The sequence below is a fragment of the Chrysemys picta genome, chromosome 3, assembly GCF_011386835.1.
Source record: "Chrysemys picta bellii isolate R12L10 chromosome 3, ASM1138683v2, whole genome shotgun sequence".
NCBI classification, from domain to species: Eukaryota; Metazoa; Chordata; order Testudines; family Emydidae; genus Chrysemys; species Chrysemys picta.
This window is the reverse complement of record NC_088793.1, coordinates 103,990,934-104,012,996: the sequence shown is the minus strand read 5'-3', so window position 1 is coordinate 104,012,996 and position 22,063 is coordinate 103,990,934.

Sequence of the window (22,063 nt, the reverse complement as noted above, 5' to 3'; positions counted from 1 at the left end):
GTGTCAGGCCTCGTACCTTTACCTCTCCTGTGATGGAATCACTTGATTCTCACATTCCTAGGCTGGGCCTTGTGCTACAATATCTTGAATATAAACTGTGCAATTCTAAATGGATTCAGCACCTGCAGTTCTTCCTTTTAGGGGTCTATTCACCAGTGGTGAATAAAGTGATGAGACACCCTTCATAAAACCAAGTATTATTTAATTTTAACAGAAACAAAGCCTACGCACATTGGTCTTACCTAATGCCTACGCTACATCAGATGATGGTAAGCCAAGCCTAACTTCTTCAGACACTTGGCATGTCCTGAGCATCAGTCTGCTCACCCTGAACAGCTCCCCAACAACTACTTCCTCTTTGGAAATAAGGAATCTTTTTATCTAGCCAGAGTTCCTCTGTTCTTGTCAGTTCCTAGGCTTTGACCCTGCTTGTCAAAACCAGTTCAGTAGACTCAGCTGGTGGTCAAGCCAGACTTCTCAGAGCCAATCATAGAATCATAGCACTGGAAGGAACCTCAAGACAGGTCATCTAGTCCAGTCCCCTGCACTCATGGCAGGATCAAGTATTATCTAGACCATTCCTGACAGATGTTTGTCTAACCTACTCTTAAAAACCTCCAGTGATGGAGATTCCACAACCTCCCTGGGCAATTTATTCCAGTGCTTAACTACCCTGACAGTTATGAAATTTTCTTTAATGTCCAACCTAAACTGCCCTTGCTGCAATTTAAGCCCATTGCTTGTCCTATCCTCAGAGGTTAAGGAGAACTCCCCTCCCCTTATAACAACCTTTTATCTACTTGAAAATTGCTATCATGTCCCCTCTCTATCTTCTCTTCTCCAGACTAAACAAACCCAATTTTTTCAATCTTCTTTCATAGGTCATGTTTTCTAGATCTTTAATCATTTTTGTTGCTCTTCTCTGGACTTTCTCCAATTTGTCCACATCTTTCCTGAAATTTGGTGCCCAGAACTGGATACACTACTCCAATTGAAGCCTAATCAGCACAGAGTACGTCTCGTGTATTACTTACAACACTTCTGCTAATACATCCCAGAATGATGTTTGCATTTTTTTTGCAACACTGTTGACTCATATTTAGCTTGTGATCCACTATGACCCCCCCCCTCCCAATCCTTTTCTGCAGTTCTCCTTCCTAGGCAGTCATTTACCATTTTGTATGTGTGCAACTGATTGTTCCTTCCTAAATCGAGTACTTTTCATTTGTCCTTATTGAATTTCATCCTATTTACTTCAGACCATTTCTCCAGTTTGTCCAGATCATTTTGAATTTTAATCCTATCCTCCAAAGCACTTGTAACCCCTCCCAGCTCGATATAGTCTGAAAACTCTGTAAGTGTACTCTCTATGCCATTATCTAAATCCTTGATGAAGATATTGAACAGAACCGGACCCAGAAATGATCCCTGCGTCTTTGCCCCTGTCCTGTGATAACCCTGAAGTGTTTGCAGAGGGGTGGCTTATCTTGAGCTATTCTTCCTTCCTATTTGTTTTCTTTACAGCCTGCTATTAAACCAAGCCAATATATTCATACAGTAAACATTCCAATAACCAGGTCAACATACAGTATTCATAAATTATTAACGAGCAGCCACACCAGGCCATCCTTGCTCTCGGATGGCTTCCCCTCCCTATGCTTGCTGCTCCCTTTCCTTCCTTCAGTTCCTCTTTGCTCACTATCCCAGTCTCCCATTTAACATGTCTCTAGGTGACAGCACCACCCACAGATGGAGGCATTGTGTTGGGTGCCTTGCCACCAGCGTCACCCTCCCTGCCCACCTTCAGAGTGGCAGCAGGAGTGAGTTGAGAGGGCAGTGATTTTTTCAGTCTCTCTCGATCCACTGATGCTCCTCTACTCACTGAAGGTCTCTGCAGCTTCATCTCTTCCCTGCTTCATCCTGCTTCTCCTGGCTCTCCAACCAAGAGCAGCAGGGGAAACCTGGGCCAAGTGCTCATTCACAGGTTCTCTATTCTGGACAAGCGGCATCAGCTGGTAGCTACCATAGCACAAGAGTTCATTCCTCTAGCCAAAGTGAACACTGAGTGCTTGCTACCGCTACCAAAAGGAAGCAACAGGCAACTTAGCCCAGCTTGTCCTTTTCTGGTTATGTAGGCAGTGCTGCCTTGTGGGAAAACTGGAAAAGGAAGAGAGTGCTGGGAAAATGTGACAGTATAGGAGGCAAGAGGCCTGGCATCCTGGTCACATGGACACAGTTAATCAGCCCTTTCAACTCAGCAAAACAACCATGCTAAGCCTCTGTTACAGCCTGACAATCATACACTACAGCCCGATTTGCCAGAAATATTGTAACATAGTGAAAATGCATAGGAACCATGTGGGAAAACAGCCATGTTGCAGTATGGCTACACACACAGTAATAGGTCATGTGAGTGGGACCTTAAGGGCCAGCCCTTCTTAGATTATGAGAATGAGATCACACAGGAAGGTGCAGGACATCTGAATGACTTGCTAAAGGCTGTGTAAAGAGAAGCTTTAAAAAGAACCAAGTATCTCTTCCCCAATTCCCAGAGCTTTTGGCTATCACATTACAATAGTGCACTGTATGTGCAAGAGAGGAATTTGAAATGGCATTTAAATGGTTGTGCATCACAAATTATCACAATTGCCTCTCAAAGAGGAGCACCTGCAGCCAGCAAAAACTCCTGATTGTGGGCTGACTTGATTACTAGTGGCAAGATATCCCCACCTGTCCCTATGATTGAGTGAAAACACAATTCAGTTTGAGAATAGGCAATGTGTGTCTGTGAGAAAAGTCAGCTGATCTAGACAATGGTAGCATGTGAATCCTGTTGCAATTAAAGTATGCCTCCTCCACTCACTGTTAAAGCATTTAGATTCAGTAGAACAGAGGAGGCATATGCCACGGAATCCTGCTGCACTTAGAATTCTTTAGTCTGTAACTTCTTCAGGGCAGACATTGTGTCTTCTCTCTATTTATGAAGTGTCTAGCACAATGGGACCCCAATCCCAATTGTAGCATTTGAACACGACCATAATATAAATCTTTACTACTAACAATAATAGCAACACAAACATTTAAATACACAGAACACTGGAGAAGATCCACATTTTAATCTTATTTATTTTTACAGAAGAGTATGTACATTATATGGAACAGTTTGGGATTTCACAAACAATAACTATTGCAGTAATTGTCACTTTACAGCATCTCTCTCTCTCCTTAATCCATATTAAGGCTGTTTCTAAATGGAGCTTAGGCCCTAATACAGAGAGGTTGATGCAGAAATTTGATCCAACCAACATGCAGACTGGGTTGGATATTTTTCAGAAACATGGAAAAATGGTGAGGTGGGAGGAGAGGAACAGGCCGGTATGTAATTAGGGACACCGTGCAGTGGTGGTGTTGACTTTCAGGTGAGATGTAACACTGAAGTCTTGATCGCTCTTGATCATTAACAAAAATCTAACAGTACGTTTTCCCCCAGTATATTTTCCTAGACAAATTCTAATTTGGGTAATTACATTAACTTGGCTACCTAACTTCTCTATGCAAGTCACTCCTTCACTTCCCTTCTAAAAGCACCTGTGCACTGTTTCTGATCCAGAACGGCTGCAGTGTTTCCTCTCATCAGTGGTGGTTGAGAAATAATCTCGAGTACTTTGGGACTTCCTCAAGATCAGAGTTGCTACTACAAACTTATCTCTACATTGTAATGTGCCCTCCACAATAGTTATTTAGGCACCATATATGGAATGAAACATGGCTATTTTCCGCCTACAAAGATTGTAATCTCCTCCTTCATTTTAGATGCTTAATGGTATTTTAGTTTTATTTACCATTTTCATGAGAAAGGTTGCCTGCTTATTCTTCTACCACCATTCTCCCGAGGGAAGGCTTTGGCAGAAATATGGGTCTTGCATTGTGCTGTAAAAATGGCACGGCTAGAGTGCAGTCTGATTTCAGGTGATAGAAATATCCACAGCCAAGAGATTTCCACTGAGAATGCTCTTCTGCTTTTCCCCTTTGCAAATTTCACCCTGGGGTCTGTCATTGCAGTTGGTGTGATGGAGCTCAGGGAAAACGTTATTGTTAAAGATGTCATGCTATCAGTCTTTTCCCGTGAGGAATCTGCTAAAATGGCCAATATAGACATTCTTTGCCATCCAAATTTGCACATTTCTCATTATCATATATCATAAGTGTTACCACGTATATTCTCTAATTAGCTACTGGAAACTGACTGATCACTCCAGCATATGGTATCTTAAAATATACTGACTTAACTGTTTCTGAATGGTATGTGTTCTGGCAGTAGGGTCTGTATTTGCCAGTAACTGCATATTTAATTGGCGTTCTTGACGTTAAAAAAAAAAAAAGAATTTGGCTCTTCTGTTTTTTCCCAGCCAGCCTGTACCTCGATGTACTGCTCAACTTGGTACCATGGGCAGCAGAGTCTCTTGTCTGTCAGTACAAGGAAGAACTTCCTCCAGGGATGCTGACTCAGCAGCTTGAAGTTGGGGAGGCAGAATAGATACAGGAGCAGCCAACTGTGGAGAAGGGAGATCCCGAGAGACAGGAAGAGTGGAACAAACCAAAGAAAGTTGCTAAAAATAAAAATGGTGGGGAAGAGAAATAAAGACAAGAAGCAAAGGCAAGAGAAGCAACAATGAATACAGAGAAGGAAAAGAAAGAGGAGAGAAAGGAAAAAAAAGTTGGTTCTCTCTCTTCCTTATTTTAATTCTCTATCTTTATCCTACATCCTCCTCTCTGTTCAGGCAGCAAGTGACATGATACAATTTCTTTTTCCAAAGAACTGTAGCAGAATTTTCGTCAGCAAATTCATGCATTGAGCTTTTTGTGGAGTGTGTCATGATCATCATGACAGACTTCACAACACATCCCTGTATCTGTATCATATATTGGGGAAACTGGCTCTGCCAAGGGCCTGGTTATATTATGTGAAGAAAGGATTCACTTTATCTCTTGGCTAGACAAAAATTCATTGTTTCCTATGGGTGGTGATAGGTTTTCTTTCTCTCTTACATTTCATATCAGACTAATGTCTTACATTTTTTTTCTTGATCACATCGGATAGCCAAGTAGAGGAAATAAAGGCTTTATTCAAAGTCCCCTTAGAAAGTGAAAGGCAGGAAGATATCTGTCTGTGGGTTAGTAGACAGAGTGGAGCAGTGGTAAGAGCAGGATATTTCGACACCTAGCTATAGGGGCCGACTCCATGGGTGCTCCGGGGCTCAAGCACCCACGGAAAAATATATTGGGTGTTCAACACCCATCAGCCACAGCTGTTTGGTGGTGCCACTGATCAGCTGTTGGGCAGGGAAAGGTGCTGGTGGGGGGCAGAGAGCAGCAAGCAGTGGATGGGTGGGCAGGGGCATCAGGGGAGGGGGCAGAGTGGAGGTGAGAAGAGGCAGAGCAACAGCAGGGCCTCAGAGGAAGAGGCTGAGTGGGGGCAGGGCCTCAGGGCAGAAAAGGGGTGGAGCACCCTTGGGGAAAAATAAAAGCCAGCACCTATGCACCAGTATTTCCCAGCTCTACTAACTACATGTTTGTAAAGCCTTTGACAGCCTCATATTCAAGGTACTAGAGGTATGCACAGTGTTAGGTACAGTATTGTTATGTTTTATACACTTATGATATCAAAAAACAAGGTCTAGATCCTAAGCCAGTGTGAATTGATGTTGCTCCACTGAAGTCAATGGAACTACACTGCTTCACACCAGCCAGGGAACTGTCCCTGAAATCTATCTGGGAAGTTAGTCTCTCAGGGTTAAAATAAATGTTTGTGAGGACTGAGAAGTTCTTTTTCCTGTAAAGCTAACAAGGCAGCCCAGGGTGGTATAATTTTACCCTAGACACTGTAGATAAGAGATTCTCAAATTGTGGTTCCTGGTTACAATAACATGGTATCACAAGGATCTCAAAATGCCTATGATCCACCTCTAGATGAAGAACAGCTGCCTGAAACTGGACCTAGGCAAGACCTAGGCAATGCTATTTGGAAGTGTTTTGAAAAGATTAGCCAGGACTCTGTTAGTCCCTGCGTTCAGAGTAAAGCCGCAGTTCCTGTTCACCTCATTTCTAAGCCTAGACAATCAGGCAGAATCACTGGCAATAAAAAGGTTCCCACACCTGTAACTTTCTAGGAAATTCCACCCTATCTTCCCAGACAGTGGGCATTGTGATCCATACATCCAAGACCTCCAGACTGCTTCATGTATTTTTGTTATTCTATTGTGAATCCTGATTTTTAAATATTTTGACCGTATACACACTAGTCAGTTTCTCACACCACATGCCACTAGCCCAGAGGTCATGCTACACATGAGGAGCAGGAAAGTTAGTAACTTGAATCGGAATATTACCTCTGATTAACAGCAAATAACTTGTGTCACCCCTTTCTGTTCACACAGTAAATGAATAACCTCACTACTTTAGTGTGATGGGGTGAACTAGGCCCTGAGGCTGCTTGCTGGAGACCTTGTGGTAGTGCCACACCCCACCCCAGAAAAGGGCAGTAGAGAGGTCCTCCAAGCTGTCTAGAGCGGCTGTGTGGGAAGCAGCCAATCAGGGCCGAGCAGGTCAAGTCAGGCAAATAGAAACTGGAAAAGCCATTTAATGTACTAATTCTTTCCAAAACTGAGAACTAGCTATGAATCAGGACCACTGTATGAAAAAATTCCAAGCAGGCACTTCAGTTTTGAAAGGATGATTTGGATAAAGTCGGTATTACAAAAAAGGACTTTTTACCTGAGGAACTGAGTTCTATAAGTTATTAACAGACAAAAGTAGTATCTAGCCTGTTGCATTTAGTACAGAAATTGATAAAACATTTATACATAAACTGGCAATTCTTTGCTGAAGATGTACTGGACTCTCCCAACAAGGGTTAATCCACCCACCCAACATGACAGATTTCACCTTAAAAGGGCTACAGATGGTGACAAATCTGCCTCTCACAGCATATTCCCTTAAAGACACCATACACAGCAACTAGGATATTAGTAATGAAACTACAACAGTCTTTCCTTGCTGAGTATTCCAGAAAGATGGAACCAATCCTCATTTTAAATAGATGCTCTGGAATACTTGGAAATCTTGCCAGGTCTTAACATTTTGACTGCACCTTCAAAGGAAATTAAAAAAAAAAATTGTATTTGATCACTTGATGTCAGATTCTGATCTGCATTCTGGAATGATTTGGCCATATTTTTTAGCTGCCCACTGCTTTCATCCACAGTATGCATAAGAGGAAAACAAACATGAAATGGACTGCCAGTCAGAATACAAACAATCACAGAAGGCCAAAGTGGTTATGATGGTGGTAAATCATCTATGTTGGTAATCCAAGCAAGCAAATATGGGGGTTACTCCCATAGAAAAACAAATTTTAAACTTGCACACACCACTTTGTGTAACTGAAGCTGTATTTTTTGTGGAATGGGACATGGTTTGGCACATCAGGAGAATATAATGATGCGCATTTCCTATATAGTGCTTTTCATCTGTGGAGCTCAAAGTGCTTCACAAAACTGAGTGCCTGAATTTCACATCATAACCTGTGTGCACACTTTTTTTTTTTTTTAAGCAAATGGACATACCTGTTCTCTGTGGATGTAACTCTTCTCCTAACTGCTTGTCTGCAAGTGAAGTTTCCTGTTTGTGTGCATAAAAAGTGTAGCTACAAGTTCTTCACTCACAATTCAGGTAGCCAGTTTTGCAAAAATGCCTGTCTTTGATACAAAACAAATGGTTAGAGCTTGGCTTTCAAATTTTAGCCTCCTGATACCCCAGTCAGAAACACCAACGACAGTAACAATTTCTTTTGTGCCCTCACAAATCTAACTCCCCTCTCCCATTCAAGAACTAACTTTGATTTTGACAAAAAACTACACAGAGAAACAAGTCAGTTTCCAGGTCCGTGAGCAATACCTGGTAACAGCAGAGCAGAGCTGGGAAACATTTATGTACGGGTAGTATCTCATGATGACTCATTGCTGTTGATTTATTGTGAAATTCCCAGACACTGTCAATTTCTTTTCAGAGCTTTATTTGTATCATAATAAAATTAGAGAGAGAAGAGATGGCTTTAATACCTAATACAAATCCATATGTAACCCATTCCCCATGCAAACAGAGGCATAATCACTCTCACTGGTATTGTTCTTCAGCTATGCATGCCCCTTTGTCCCAGCCTGTCATGCCAATTGGATCTAACCTGCAGGGGAGACCTTAAATGCATTGAAAGCAGATTCATAAGGCACATGCACTAGCAGCATTGTGCTGACATTTACTAAGCACCCCAGTCCCTCAAGTGACTGGGCGCTAAGCCATTGACGTCACTGAACAATAGGCAAAATATTTCCTCCTCCTCCATAGCCCTGAACTGTAAACACCCAGCTTGCACACAGCAGGCTGAACATTTGGGAAGAGGCGGAGAAGGAGAATGTGAGAAACTCTCCAGTGATGCTGCTGAAAACAAGCAGCTGCTGCTGCATGACCAACTTCCCCATCTCCTTCCATTATGCTGCAAAGATTACTGGTGTCTGCTTGGTGTAGGTCACATAGTGAAATGGAGGCGATGCACTCTAAATAAAACTGTACCATTGTACTCACAAGGAGTTATTGCAGGTGAAATGGCTAATATTTGCTACATGGAAAAACTTACCTTCCTTTCCTCTGTGGGCAAAGTATTGTTACAATTTTCCTGTGTAGTTCAAGGGAGCGGGGGTGGGAGAGAATAGCAAGGTGAATTTTATTAAATAAAGTGCATACGTGATTCCAACCCACTCAGAAAAAAGAAGGCAATTTTTATGTGATGTGGACTGTAAAAAGGAAAATTATTTCCATTACTCTGTGCTGCAACCAGTTCAGCTCTTGGGGTATGTCTTTATTGCATAGTTAACCCAAGCTCTTACCCAGGTTTTAGCATAACCCTCCCAAGCAACCTGTGAGCAGGGTTTGGAGGTGCTTTAAGCTAGCTTACTCAGTTGTGGGTAGATGTTAGAAATTTAACTAAATAGAACCCACCCAGTTTGCAATGAGGATGCAGGCAAAAAAAAAAAAAAAATCACTCGAGTGGTAATAGTCCTCCAATGTCCTTCCCACAATTCCACTCAAATTGACACAGCTGCCTGGGAAAGAATCCCAGCAAATATTAGCACATAATACCATAGGACATGCCCCAGACATATATGGGTGAGTGCAGAAACAGTGAGGACTCAGTATTGTGGGTAGGGTTTTGCAATGGGGACATTCACACCTGACCTAAGCTAATGCGGTTGCTCCGACTGGGGTGCTAATCACTTACCTTAACTGTACAGTAAAGATATAGCCTTGGATTGTTGTGTGTCCTGAACAGAAAGCTAGTCTGCAATTTTAAGGCTGAGAAACCAATTAGTCAGAACAAGAAAGGCAGAGTTAAGGCTGAAAGCTCAAACCTAACTCTGCCTTCTTGTGCTTATGTATTAAAGTATGGGCCTACTTAATTAATTGACAAATCATGATATAAACAGGCATTTCCTTTACAACCTTATTCACAATAAGGAGAAGGGCAGTTCACTGGGGCCTACATTATCATTGCGCTGCAGGCCCTTTCTTCCAGCTAGGCTGGTGCAAAGGAGCCATAGGGCAGACATGAGTATCCCCCTGAACAGAAGGCTCCTATACCAGGTGCACAGCTGGATCCACTACTTCTCCACTTCTTACAGGGCAGCTCTAGACACAGGGCACTTCTAAGGTGGAGGAAACCAGAGGATAGAATGAGTGTGAGGCGGTGTGACTGGGATGTATAGACCTCTGCCCCAGCAAGTCTGTGTCCCTGCAAAGCCCCAGAGGGTATATCTACACTGCAATTAAAGACCCACGGCTGGCGACTCACAGGGCTCAGGCTAAGGAGCGGTTTAATTGCAGTATAGATGTACCCAAGTCCAGCTGATGCCAGTGCTTGGACCTTGGGTGTTTCCACGATCATTTTCTGATGTTACCCAGCAAAGAAGGTGTTAGTCACTAATAAGCCTTGACTGGCACAGAGATTGAGAGCTCTCTGGTCATTGTCATTCATATATCCAATGCCATGCCTACCCAGAATCCCAGGCCAGTTCTCAGCATTGGATCCAACTCTATTGAAGTTTCCAAGCACTAGGCTTGGTTCCTTCCATGGAATCCTGCCAGTGAATTCTTCCAGCTATTGGTAAAAGCTCTTTCTCCTCATCACTAGCCTGCGGAGTTGGAGCATAGACACTGATGAGATTAATGAATCCCTTCTGTAGACTAACTCAAAGTGTCATGATATATATGAACACTGCAATTGAAGCATCACACAATGACACAAGTTCATTTCTGATAGCAAAATCTACATCAAACTCTTTCCTTACTCCTTCAGCAGATGGTGTAGTACTTCTCCCTTATGAAACCTGTTTCTGAGAATCGAGTTTCTGAAAGAGCTGCAATATCAGTCCTGAAATATGCAAGTTCATTACTCAGCAGCTGTTTTCCCTCAAATCTAAATTCAGATCAAAGTCATATTCAGGGGTCAAAGTCCAAATATTCCAGCAAGCAATTCTGTTTGTAAAAATTGTTGAGCCAAATGTAAACAGTGGGGCAGGGCTTGTTTGATCCACCTTTTCTAGAGCCACCCTCACATGAGGTAAGCAGGCCATCCCTAAACAGGGCTGCCCGGAAATCTTGGTAGCTGCCCCAGTTCCCTTATGCATCTTTCAGACCCCTGTGATCATTTTTCCAAGACCTTCAGCACATACTCCTAGGTAAAGTTATGGAGGAGTGGAGGCTGCCATAGACCTGTCGTCCGCACCTTTAGACCACTGAGTCAGAGAGTGGTCTGGACTAGGGTGACCAGATATCCGGATTTTATAAGGACAGTCCCGATTTGGGAGGCTTTTTCTTATATAGGCACCTATTACCCCCCACCTCCATCCCGTTTTTCATACTTGCCCTCTGGTCACCCTAGTCTGGACATTGAGTGACAGAGGTTGTAGCTTCTACCAGACAGCAACCTAAATAGAGCTGCTAACTGCCTATCACTTCAGCGTTAATGCCTTTTCTATCGGGGTGAGATTCCCTTAGCCTTTCTTCAACCAAGAAGTATCCCAAGGCGATGGAGGATGCAGTTTAAAGTCACGCCCAGGACAAGACTCACAAGACTTACATATTTGAAAGATATCTTGCATACACGATCCTTCCCAAGCACTGACTGTGACACAGACCACTCTCTTGTCTGCTGCAAAGTGAAATTTAAAGCTGCAGTACAACCTCATATTGACTTGTGCCAAATCAATGATCCTGTCAAGAAACTGCTTTTTTATGAAGTAGCAGCAAAGACAGCCAGAACGAATGAAACTGCTTCAGATGCATGGGAAATCCTGAAGACAAGTATGTACAATGTGGCAGTCAAGAGTTTTCAAAACAGTACTAAGAAAATATTGACTGGTTCATAGACCATTTGCTGATACTGTTGTCACTCATTGAGAGGAAAAGAGCTGCTCTGATCACCTACAAGTTTATGCCTACTGCTGATTCAGTCAACAGCTTAAGAAGAGCTCATAAGGTTGTTCAAATAGCTTCCAGGAGGTATGCTAAAGAATTTTGGCTGGGTCTCTGTGACAGCATCCAACAGGAGGCTGATGCAGGTGACAGTATACGGTTGTATGAGGGCATTAGAAAGGCCATTGGGCTGATAAAGAATAAGACAGCTCTGCTGAAAGATTTAGCTGGCAATATGATAACTGATAAAGGGAAGCAACTGGAAAGGTGGATTGAGCCCTATGGAATGATATATTCAAGGGAGCCTGTAGTAGACCATGTGTTAGACGAATTGCCTGGGTTTGGAGTTATAACTTCTCTGGATGCCAAACCTACACTACAGGACCTTGAACAAAGCATCAAAAAGATTCCCAACAACAAAGCTTTAGGATCTGACTGTTCACCTGCTGAAATCTACAAATGTGCAAACAAAGACTTGCTGCAAAGATTGCACAAGGTATTGCTACTCTTTTGGATGGAAGAAACTGTTCCACAAGATTTTAAGGATGCTCGTTTCATCCAACTCTATAAAAACAAAGGAGACTGAGTGATGGTAATAATCGCAGATGTATATCTCTTCTTAATATCGCGGGAAAAATCTTAAGACATATTTTTTTACATAGACTTCAAACTTTAGCTGAAAGAATCTATCCTGAATCTATCCAGTGTGGGTTCCACTCAGGAAGGTCCACCATAGACATGGTCTTCTCTGTAAGACAACTGCAGGAAAAGTGCATAGAGAAGCATATTGCACTGTACATGGCTTTCATAGATTTAACAAAAATGCTTTGACATGGTTAGTTGATCAGGGCTTTACACAATTCTGAAGAAGCTTGGATGTCCACCTATATTGCTAAACCTTGTGAAATCCTTACATAATGGCATGACGGCAACTGTAGTGTATGAAAACGAAGAGTCCGACTCATTTAACATCAACAATGGAGTGAAGCAGGGTTGCGTGCTGGCTCCTACTTTGTTTAATATTTATTTCTCATTCTTGCTTCAACATGTGTTCCGTGATGTTGAAGAAGGTGTCTATCTTAGCACTACACATGATGGAGGTTTGTTTGACATTGCAAGGTTCAGAGCTAAGATGAAGGTGAAGGAGATCATCCTAAGGGACCCGTTGTTTGCAGATGATGCAGCACCTGTGGCTCACAGTGTTGATGCCCTGCAACATCTTAGAACATAAGAACATAAGAATGGCCGTAGTGGGTCAGACTAAAGTATCCATCCAGCCCAGTATCCTGTCTACCGACAGTGACCAATGCCAGGTGTCCCAGAGGGCGTGAACCTAACAGTTAATGATCAAGTGATCTCTCTCCTGCCATCCATCTCCACCCTCTGACAAACAGAGGCTAGGGACACCATTCCTTACCCGTCCTGGCTAATAGCCATTAATGGACTTAACCTCCATGAATTTATCTAGTTCTCTTTTAAACCCTGTTATAGTCCTAGCCTTCACAACCTCCCCAGGCAAGGAGTTCCACAGGCAAGGAGTTGACTGTGCGCTGTGTGAAGAACTTCCTTTTATTTGTTTTAAACCTGCTGCCGGTGGCCCCTAGTTCTTTTATTATGGGAACAAGTAAATAACTTTTCCTTATTCACTTTCTCCACATCACTCATGATTTTATATATATATCTTATTACCAAGTTCTCTGCTTCATGCAAAATTTTTGAAGAAGACTGTTATCGTGCACCAAGGCTCTTCAGAACCAGTTCCAGATATCACCTTAGATGGGGTTCTTCTGGATGTTGTTGACCAATTTTGCTACCTTGGCTCTAACTGTTACCAGTAATGTAGATCTGGATGCTGAGCTTGCTAGTAGAATCAGTAAAGCATCCAGGAACTTTGGTCTAGAGCGTAGAACAATAACAAATTGTCAACTAAAATGAAAATCCATATTTATGAGACATACGTTTTATCCACTCTTTTATATGGCTCAGAAACATGGACAACTTATGCCAAACATACCAAAAGACTAAATAGCTTTCATAGCAAATGCTTGCATAAAATTCTTTAATAAGATGGCAAGACAAATGTGAAAGTATTAAATCGTGCTGATATGTCATTCATGGGGACGTTGATTAGTAAGAAAAGACTCGGGTAACTTGGACATGTCAAGCAAATGCCAGATTACAGGATCCCAAAGAGTGTACTGTGCTCTGAAGCTCGCAAAGGGTCTAGAAAGGGAGGCAGACTGCTGCGCAGATTTCGGGGTGCTTGTAAAGATGACTTAGTATCCTTTGGAATCTCTGTGGATGATTGGAAAACGAGTGCAAAATGCCGCTGTGGTTGGCAGAGTCAGCTTGTAGATGGAGCGAGACATTGGAAGGCGGACTGGATTAAGCTTTGTGATGACGGGCATCAGAGGAGGAAAGAATCGGGTGCTCGCATTCGGAGCATTGCTAGTGCGTGGGGGTTCTCTACCTGTGGACAGAACTGGCATTCATGCATCGGACTCAGCAGCCATCAAAGAACTCATTGGCACATACACCATGCTCTGTAAAGACCGACAGTGCCATTGAGACATACCCACAGAGGCCAATGCAATAGGAGTCCAACTTAGAGGAATCCTGAAGACTGCTATAGCCCGTGCTGAACTAGCACCAGGAAAATGGAGGCAAGAATTGTTTCCCCTCTATCCGTGGGCTGGCACCTGCAGAGGAACAAATCTGTCCCAGTCTTCAGCCTTGAATTTTTAAATCTCAGTAAGAACCAAAACAAACAAACAAAAACTAACTAACAAAACCCAAATACCAACATGCCATTTTTAGAAGAAATTCTAGGAAAAAACCCTACAGACAGAAATTCAGTTTTTTTAGGCTTGTCTGAAAAATCTACACAAACTGCATGAAACTGAGTTTCCTCTATCTACCTTCGAAATAAAGGAATTTGTGAACCCTGCCCAGAGTTGAACCAATGACAGCAAAGAGGTTATATTTGTCAGGCCTGATTTCTAGACAATTGAGCCAAAGTGCTCCCTGACTACCATATGGCCCTTTCTCTTGTTTCATTTCATTTTTTGCTTAGTCCTCTGCTCACAGAAGATACAGAACTATCCCCCTTTCACTGTCTCTCCTATTTCTCGGCAAGAGGATCTCCCAAGCCATCCGACTCTGTGGAAGGCAGCACTGAGAATGCAGGGAGAGATGTTTGTTCTCCCTGTGGAATGCTGCTCTCTGTTGAATGAAGCTGCAGGTGACACCTCATAATACTTAGTGTGTTCTGATTTATATTTTCAATGCGCCGTACAAACTAACTCATTTTTTTTGAACAGCCCGTGAATAATTAATTAGTATCCCCATTTAACAGATGGCCAAACAGATCATCAGGAGGTTAAAGTAGCTCACTGAGTGGCTAGCTAGGCCCAGTTTGTCCCATGAGTAATCCACTAGACCACAATGCCCTCAGGGATGCTACTTACCCACCTCTCTCTCAGTTTTCCAGTGACATCTATGATCTGCATATACCATATTAGATCCCCCATTGTCTGAAACCACACACCCAAGGAGAGAAAAGTAACATCTCCTTCAGTTTTGGCAACAGATTACACAGAGTATTGCCATTTTTGGAATCTACACATGTTGATGTCCTGTCAGCTATTGCTGACCCCCTCCTTCCCACTTCACCTTGTCCAAGTTTCCTCCACCACAGCTTACCCAATACATGTGTTCACCTGTAGGACCAGATTCACAGCAGGAGTACATCAGCAGAGCTCTGTTCAAGGCAGTGAAGCTATGCCAATTTACAGCCACAGAGATTCTGGCCTGTAGTGTCTGCTTTGCGGTTCCTATTAACTTTCACTGTAAATGTGGATGCCCAGCACCTCTGAAAACAGGGACACAGCGTCAGTGGCATGATAGTGAGTTTGCCTGTATATGGTGAGGGGAATTTTCTTTCCTGGTGCGACAGAGCAATCTGCCATTCAGGATTGTAGTCCAAGCAGATTCTCATTACTGAGTTCTTGCATCACTGCTATATTAAAAAGAGAGAGCTGAGCACTCTTACCTTGGGGTACTAGAATTTTATTAACGTAGGTTTCATCTGGCTCCTACAGAAGCCAAGCAGTATTTGCTAGTAGTTGCCATCTTTGAATCATGTGACTGGGCATGGGAGTACTGCTGGGTTATAGCCTCAAACAGCCCCACATAATGACAAATGTAGCATTGGAGCTTCCCATTTAGGTGAATGGAGACCCTGCAGAATCATACTTTATCGGTTTGTTCACTTGTGTGTCATTTGTGGCTTTGTATGGGCGGATGGTATTGGTGACCCCTCCGTTCTTGCTGGAGGGGAAGGTGACCAAATCAAAGTCATGTATGGAAAAAATGGAGGAGCGGGAAAGATACAGCATGAAAAGGTGAAGAGTGGGGAAAAGACTGGTTAGCAAAAAGTTGACTTCACAAGCCATTAGGCTGCAGAGAACCAGATCCCTGGCCTAAGCAAGGTAGTTCAGGCAAGACCGCAGCTCTCAAACCAAACTGGGCCTTTGGAAGGAATGACTATCTGAATTTGTGTGGTCTGGACTTTTTAAGGAGAGTCAAAACATTATGTTAGAGGTCTTTAAATAAATATCCTCTTGACATAGAATGGATACCTGACTGCTTATGACCTTCCTCCCTCCCTCACTAAGATAAGCAAGGCTACAATCCACAGTTTTCGTGCTACAGTGCAGTACCTTCACACCTCCCCAAGCCTGCATTCCACTTACTGAGTGCCAGTTTTTCATGACTTAATAAGGCCTTTGGAGACCACGTACTATTATCATAGAGGAGGAGACATGCTCAGAAAGGTAAGGCCCCAATTCCGAGCTGCACTGAGCAGCTAAGCTCAGTGTAGCTCAGGATGGGGACAAAGGAGGCTTTATACCACCTTGCATCCCCCCTTGGATTCTGGAGGCTACTTTTAATTTATGGTTGCTTATAATGACTCTCCCGCACCCCCCATAGGTTTCTAGAGCAGCCCAGGATAGCCAGAGTGCAGTGTACTCCTTCCTCAGCACACCTCTTCCCGGTGACTGTGAAAGCCCTGCACTGCCCAGAGAAGCCCACTATGTTGGGATCATTCTTCAGAGGCCAGTTCCATCTAGTTTACTGGTGCTATATGGTGCCAGAGGAAGCATAAAGGAGCCATTGTGGACTGAGAATCGGGGCCTAAGAGTACATCGACACAGCAAGAGGCAACGATTCTCAGAGCCTGGGTCGACAGACTCCGGCTTGCGCTATGGCACTAAAAATAGCTGTGTAGACATTGTGGCTTGTGCAGGAGCTCTGGCTCTGACACTTAGGGAGGAGGGTGGGTTGTAGAGCAAGAGCTCCAGCTGAAGCTGCAACATCTGCGCTGCAAGCACCATAGCGTGAGCCCAAGTCTGTGGACTGTTGACTCCAGGCTAGGAGACTTGCTGCTGTGGGCTGCCGCTCACTGTGTGATGTACCCTAAATGTCTTGCACGGGGGGCACTCTGTCCTAGTCGGGCATGAATAATTTAAAAAAAATTCCAGGAGTAGCAGCTTAAAAAATTCCATGTGTTTGCTTCAACCGTTGTTGCCCCCCTTTTGTATAGGCTTGTCTCACACATTTGTATGGTTGTGTTTTACTAGCACAAGTGTCCATAGAAAGCTAGTTTCTTTCCCACTCTGCACATGAGTATATGTACTTTTGGCTGTAGTGCTATCCTTGGTAGGTAGTTCCCCCCCTCCCCCCAGTTCGGGATCAGGCAATGACATAGCTCTTTCCAGATGTTATTTAGCTGGGCCTAATAACCACCATAGGAAGTACTTAAATGTCATTGTCCCCTTTTTACAGATGGGGAAAGTGAAACTCACAAATCATCCAGGGTTAATGCACAGGATGCAGGATTCCAGGTTTCCAGTGAGACTACTCAGAGTAGTAAGCAGTGCAGCCAGATGTGTTTTGGGGACCAGGTGCAAAACCTTGGTGCAAAGCATTGTCAAAGCCAATCAGTGGCAGAAGAGACAGTAGAAGCCAGGAGTTCCCTGCTCCTGGCCCTGTCCTCGTTCTTCTAAGACACAAAGACTCTGTGGGACAGAAAAAAGGCTGAGGAAGTGAGGCAGATTTTACTAAAGCTCTTGCATATTTAGACAACTTCAGATGGCTACACTTATCCGCTTAACTACTTGCACATGCCTACGTGCTTCATCCATGCTTAAGATCACTGTTGACAAGCTAAGGCTCTTTTCTATGCTTATGCACTATGGCATGTTTTCAAATGTTCATAGCTTTCCAATTTCGCAGCCTCAACTCCACACCCCCCTTTCAAAGTACATACTACTCATTGAGACTATGCATGAGTAAAAGTTTAAAAGTTCAGTCATTTTCAAGTTATTCCCAAGGGGGAGGGAGAGAGCAAGAACCGTTTTCCTCCTATGGGAAAAATAATGTGGTTCTTCTCATATTCGTATAACTCCAAAACAGCTAGCTGAATATATTCTCTTCAGGCTTTCCACAAAAATTCACCTTTAGGCAGAGATCAAGCATGGAAAATTTCAGTCTCAGGAGTGAATGTTTTGGAAAGTTCTGAGTGTTAGAACAGAGTATTATAATGGCGGCTGTTTTACAAACTCAACTGTAAAGGCCACTAGCAGCCACCACTATAATAAAAAGGCTACAGAATGGAACTCAACATTTGGCCCTAGGCTGAGCTATCGATGTAGAAAGCATACCTTGTTAAATGGAATAGGAGCTGCATTTTTTACTCTTTAAACAGACCTATGTCAACCAGAAAAATCAAAGGTAGAGCTAAACCAATGGTCTAGCTTAGCTCTGAAAGACAAGCCACAAGCAGAGTTATTAGACAACACATAGGACCAAAAAATATTGTGGTAAATAACGTTGCTGTGCATTCTGCAAAGAATGCCAGAATACTCCTTGGCTTGGCTCTTCCTTATTCTCCAGAACAGAACCAATCACTCAGCTTGATCATGGCTCAAATTTTCATTTGCCTGCTCATCTCTATTATAACTTTACAGAAGAGTTTGTTGGATTATCTCTCACAGTCTCACATTAGGCTGTATCTGGACTGAGACACTTCAGTCATGTTGAGTTTGAGGGGAGTCTCTAAAACTGGAGTAATTCGGAAGAAATTACCAAAGCTCAGTAGTGGATTATAGTGTCTAGGGCAGTGGTGGGCAAACTACGGCCCGGGGGCCACATCCGGCCCGCGGGACCGTCCTACCTGGCCCTTGAGCTCCCGGCTGGGGAGGCTAGCTTTTGGCCCCTCCTCTGCTGTCTCCCCTTCCGTCCCCCGCAGCCTCAGCTCGCTGTACTGCCAGCGCTCTGGCCCGTCTCTCCTGCCGGGCAGCACGGCAGTGTGGCTGCGAGCTCCTGCTGCTCTGAGTGGCACGGTAAGAGGGCGGGGAGCAGGAGGGTTGGATAAGGGGCAGGGGGTCCCAGAGGGCCAGTCAGGGGACAGGGAGCAGGGGGCAGTTGGATGGGGCAGAGGCTCAGGGGGGCGGTTAGTGGACGGGGAACAGGGGGGGTTGGATAGGCGTGGGAGTCCCGGGGGGCCTGTCAGGGGATGGGGGTGTGAATAGGGGTCTGGGCAGTCGGGACAGGGAGCAGGGGGGGTTGGATGGGGGTGAGCATGGGGTCCTGGGAGGGGGCGGTCAGGGGACAAGGAGCAGGGGGGTTGGATGGGTCGGGGGTTCAGAGGGGGGCAGTCAGGGTGTGGGAAGTGGGAGGGGGCAGATAGGGGGCAGGGGCCAGGCTGTTCAGCCTTCCCTACCCAGCCCTCCATACAGTTTCACAACCCTGATGTGGTCCTTGGGCCAAAAAGTTTGTCCACTCCTGGTCTAGGGAGAAAGTATCTGTAATTCACTGGAAAACCCTAGATGCATTATAGATGGGGCTCCATGCACAATAGGATCAAATTTCATGTCAGCAACCCCTACATTCTGCTGAAACATTGATTTATTCTCTCATGAAATAATCCTTCATTCCTATCCCCTCATTCCACACACATCATTGGTGTAAATTTGCCGGATTATTTTTGATAGTGGTTATATTCAGGGATACTATCTTAGGCAGCAAGTTCTATTCCCCAGCACTTGAACCCTGTGATGTTGTTCTGATGGCCCCTTCAGAACTTCCTTCCCCCTATAAGGGTACGTCCAGACTACCCGCCGGATCGGCGTGTAGTGATCGATCTATCGGGGATTGATATATCGCGTCTCATCTAGACGCGGTATATCGATCCCCGAACACACTCCCGTCGACTCCAGCACTCCACCAGGGTGAGAGGCGGAAGCGGAGTTGACGGGGGAGCCACGGCCATTGATCCCACGCCATGAGGACGGGAGGTAAGTCAAAATAAGATACGTCGACTTCAGCTACGCTATTCCCGTATCTGAAGTTGCGTATCTTACATCGACACCCGCCCCCCAGTATAGACCAGCCCTATGTCCTGGGAACGTGGGGGAAATTGTAGTCAGCCCCAGTGACTCATGTCCTCTGCTTCCTGAGCCTCAGTTTATGTACAGTGTTGCAGTTATCATAGCTCACCTCCCTATACTTCTGGCACCTCATACCTGCCTAACATCAAGGACCAGTTCAGCATCCACTGTAATCCATTTAAATCCACCTGGTGGAGAAAGCTAGAGAATAAGAAGCAACTGCAGGCAGGGCCTAGCAGACCATGAAGACAGAAAACAAGATGCAAATGCCTGGCTGCCTCACAATGGTGAATTCCACAACAATAATGCTGAATGCTGGGGCATCTTGGAAAAATGCCAAATTCCACAGAACTGGTTGAGACAAATGGGGCAATTCAAGCCTCTCGCAGCTACTGTTTCAAGCAGTTTCCAGACCAGCGGGCATCATTGCCTTGTTTGAACTTGGATCACATTTTCAGTGTTTCCTGCAGAACTACGGGCACTAGACATATTTATATACAACTTTTAAAAATGATGACAGAGATTCTGGAGCAACTATGCTGTGGGTAGGAATGAATTCCATGGCAAATTGTGCTACATGGTGTTGCAAAATTCACGGGGCCCTGATCATAAACAAAACACAACTATTTTAATTAATCTAATCAAACTTGCGGTGACCAAACATGCAATGCACCAGAGATCTTAAAAGATAATAAAACCTGGTATATTTGTATTGATTCACTGCAAAAAATAAAAGAAAGAGATACTTCCTTGCTTGTTAAATTATCTCATATCAAGTCACTAGTTAACAGGAGATCACTTAGAGTAATGGGGAAAAAAGTGTATGGCCTTGTCACTACAGGCACCTCCTCCTGGCTGATCTGGGGATTAGCTCCACTCACATCCAACACCCCCTTCTGTTGTTCGTTCATGGACCTTGCCATTTCTCTCCCTCTCTCTGCAACTCGGGGTGCTCTCTCTTCATGACTTCACCCTCTGGCCAAGTCACTATAGTCCTCCCCTTCCAGAGTACCAAAGTCCCACTGGACAACTGTTCTAGGCAATCTTCTTCTCCACTGCTTGTCTGTGCCACTCCCACAGTGGCTGATAGGCGAACTGGGGCCCACGCCCTACCCCAGGTTCCAGCCCAGGGATACTACAACCAGCAGCCAAGGTCTGCGCTGTCCCAAACTTTGCTACTGTTTCCTAGGCCGCTCCTACTTTGACTCTGTCAGGGTCTTTCTCCACTCTCCTCTGGGTATGCCCTTCCTCATAGCCAGGACCCCAGGGCTTCTATATTCTGCTTGGGTTTTTCCTTTGCCCCTGCTAAGACTAGAAAGTGACCACAGACGTCCATACTGCAGCACCCTTCTGCTGCCAACTTCCTGGCTTTATCATAGACCCACTTGTTCTTTCTTAGCTGAGCTCTACTCCCAATCAGGGGTTGCTTATCCACTGTAATTCCCCTCCCATCAAGTTAATGGGCCCCCTTCTCAGCCTTATTAACCCTTTCAAGGCTGGTGTGGGATAAACACTCCATCATAGGCCTGCATAAAGTACTTATATGATTGTCATTGCATCTCTTCGTTGATATAGAAGAGACGAAAGAGTAGTCAAGAAACATTAACACTCTGATCTAACTCATCCTGATGATTAACAGATACGATATGCTCAGCACTACCTGAGATGCTGCTGTTTTACTGAAACAAGTTGCAGAATGAATACATTCTTGGTTTATCATCAGCTCTATCTCTATCCCCTTGATATTCTCATGCAAGAATTGGGCGCCTGTTTTGAAATATCAAAGAAGAGAGAGAGAGAGAGAGAGAGAGAGAGAGAATGAGTACCGAGAAACTTCTGGATCATTAGAAAAATGTACATTTCAAAGAAAATAAGAAAAATGTGGCTTTCTCCCAACATGCCTGTTTCTAAAACTTTTGAGATTCCCACCTTGCACCTGCACATATTTCAGTAACCTGCTCTTACATCTCGAAGGTCTCTCTGTAGGGGTTATACTTACATTGGGGAAAAAAATAAAAAGAGGGTGTTACTCTTCCAAGATCCACCTACTAAATAAACTCCACCCACGAGACATTGCTCAGTTC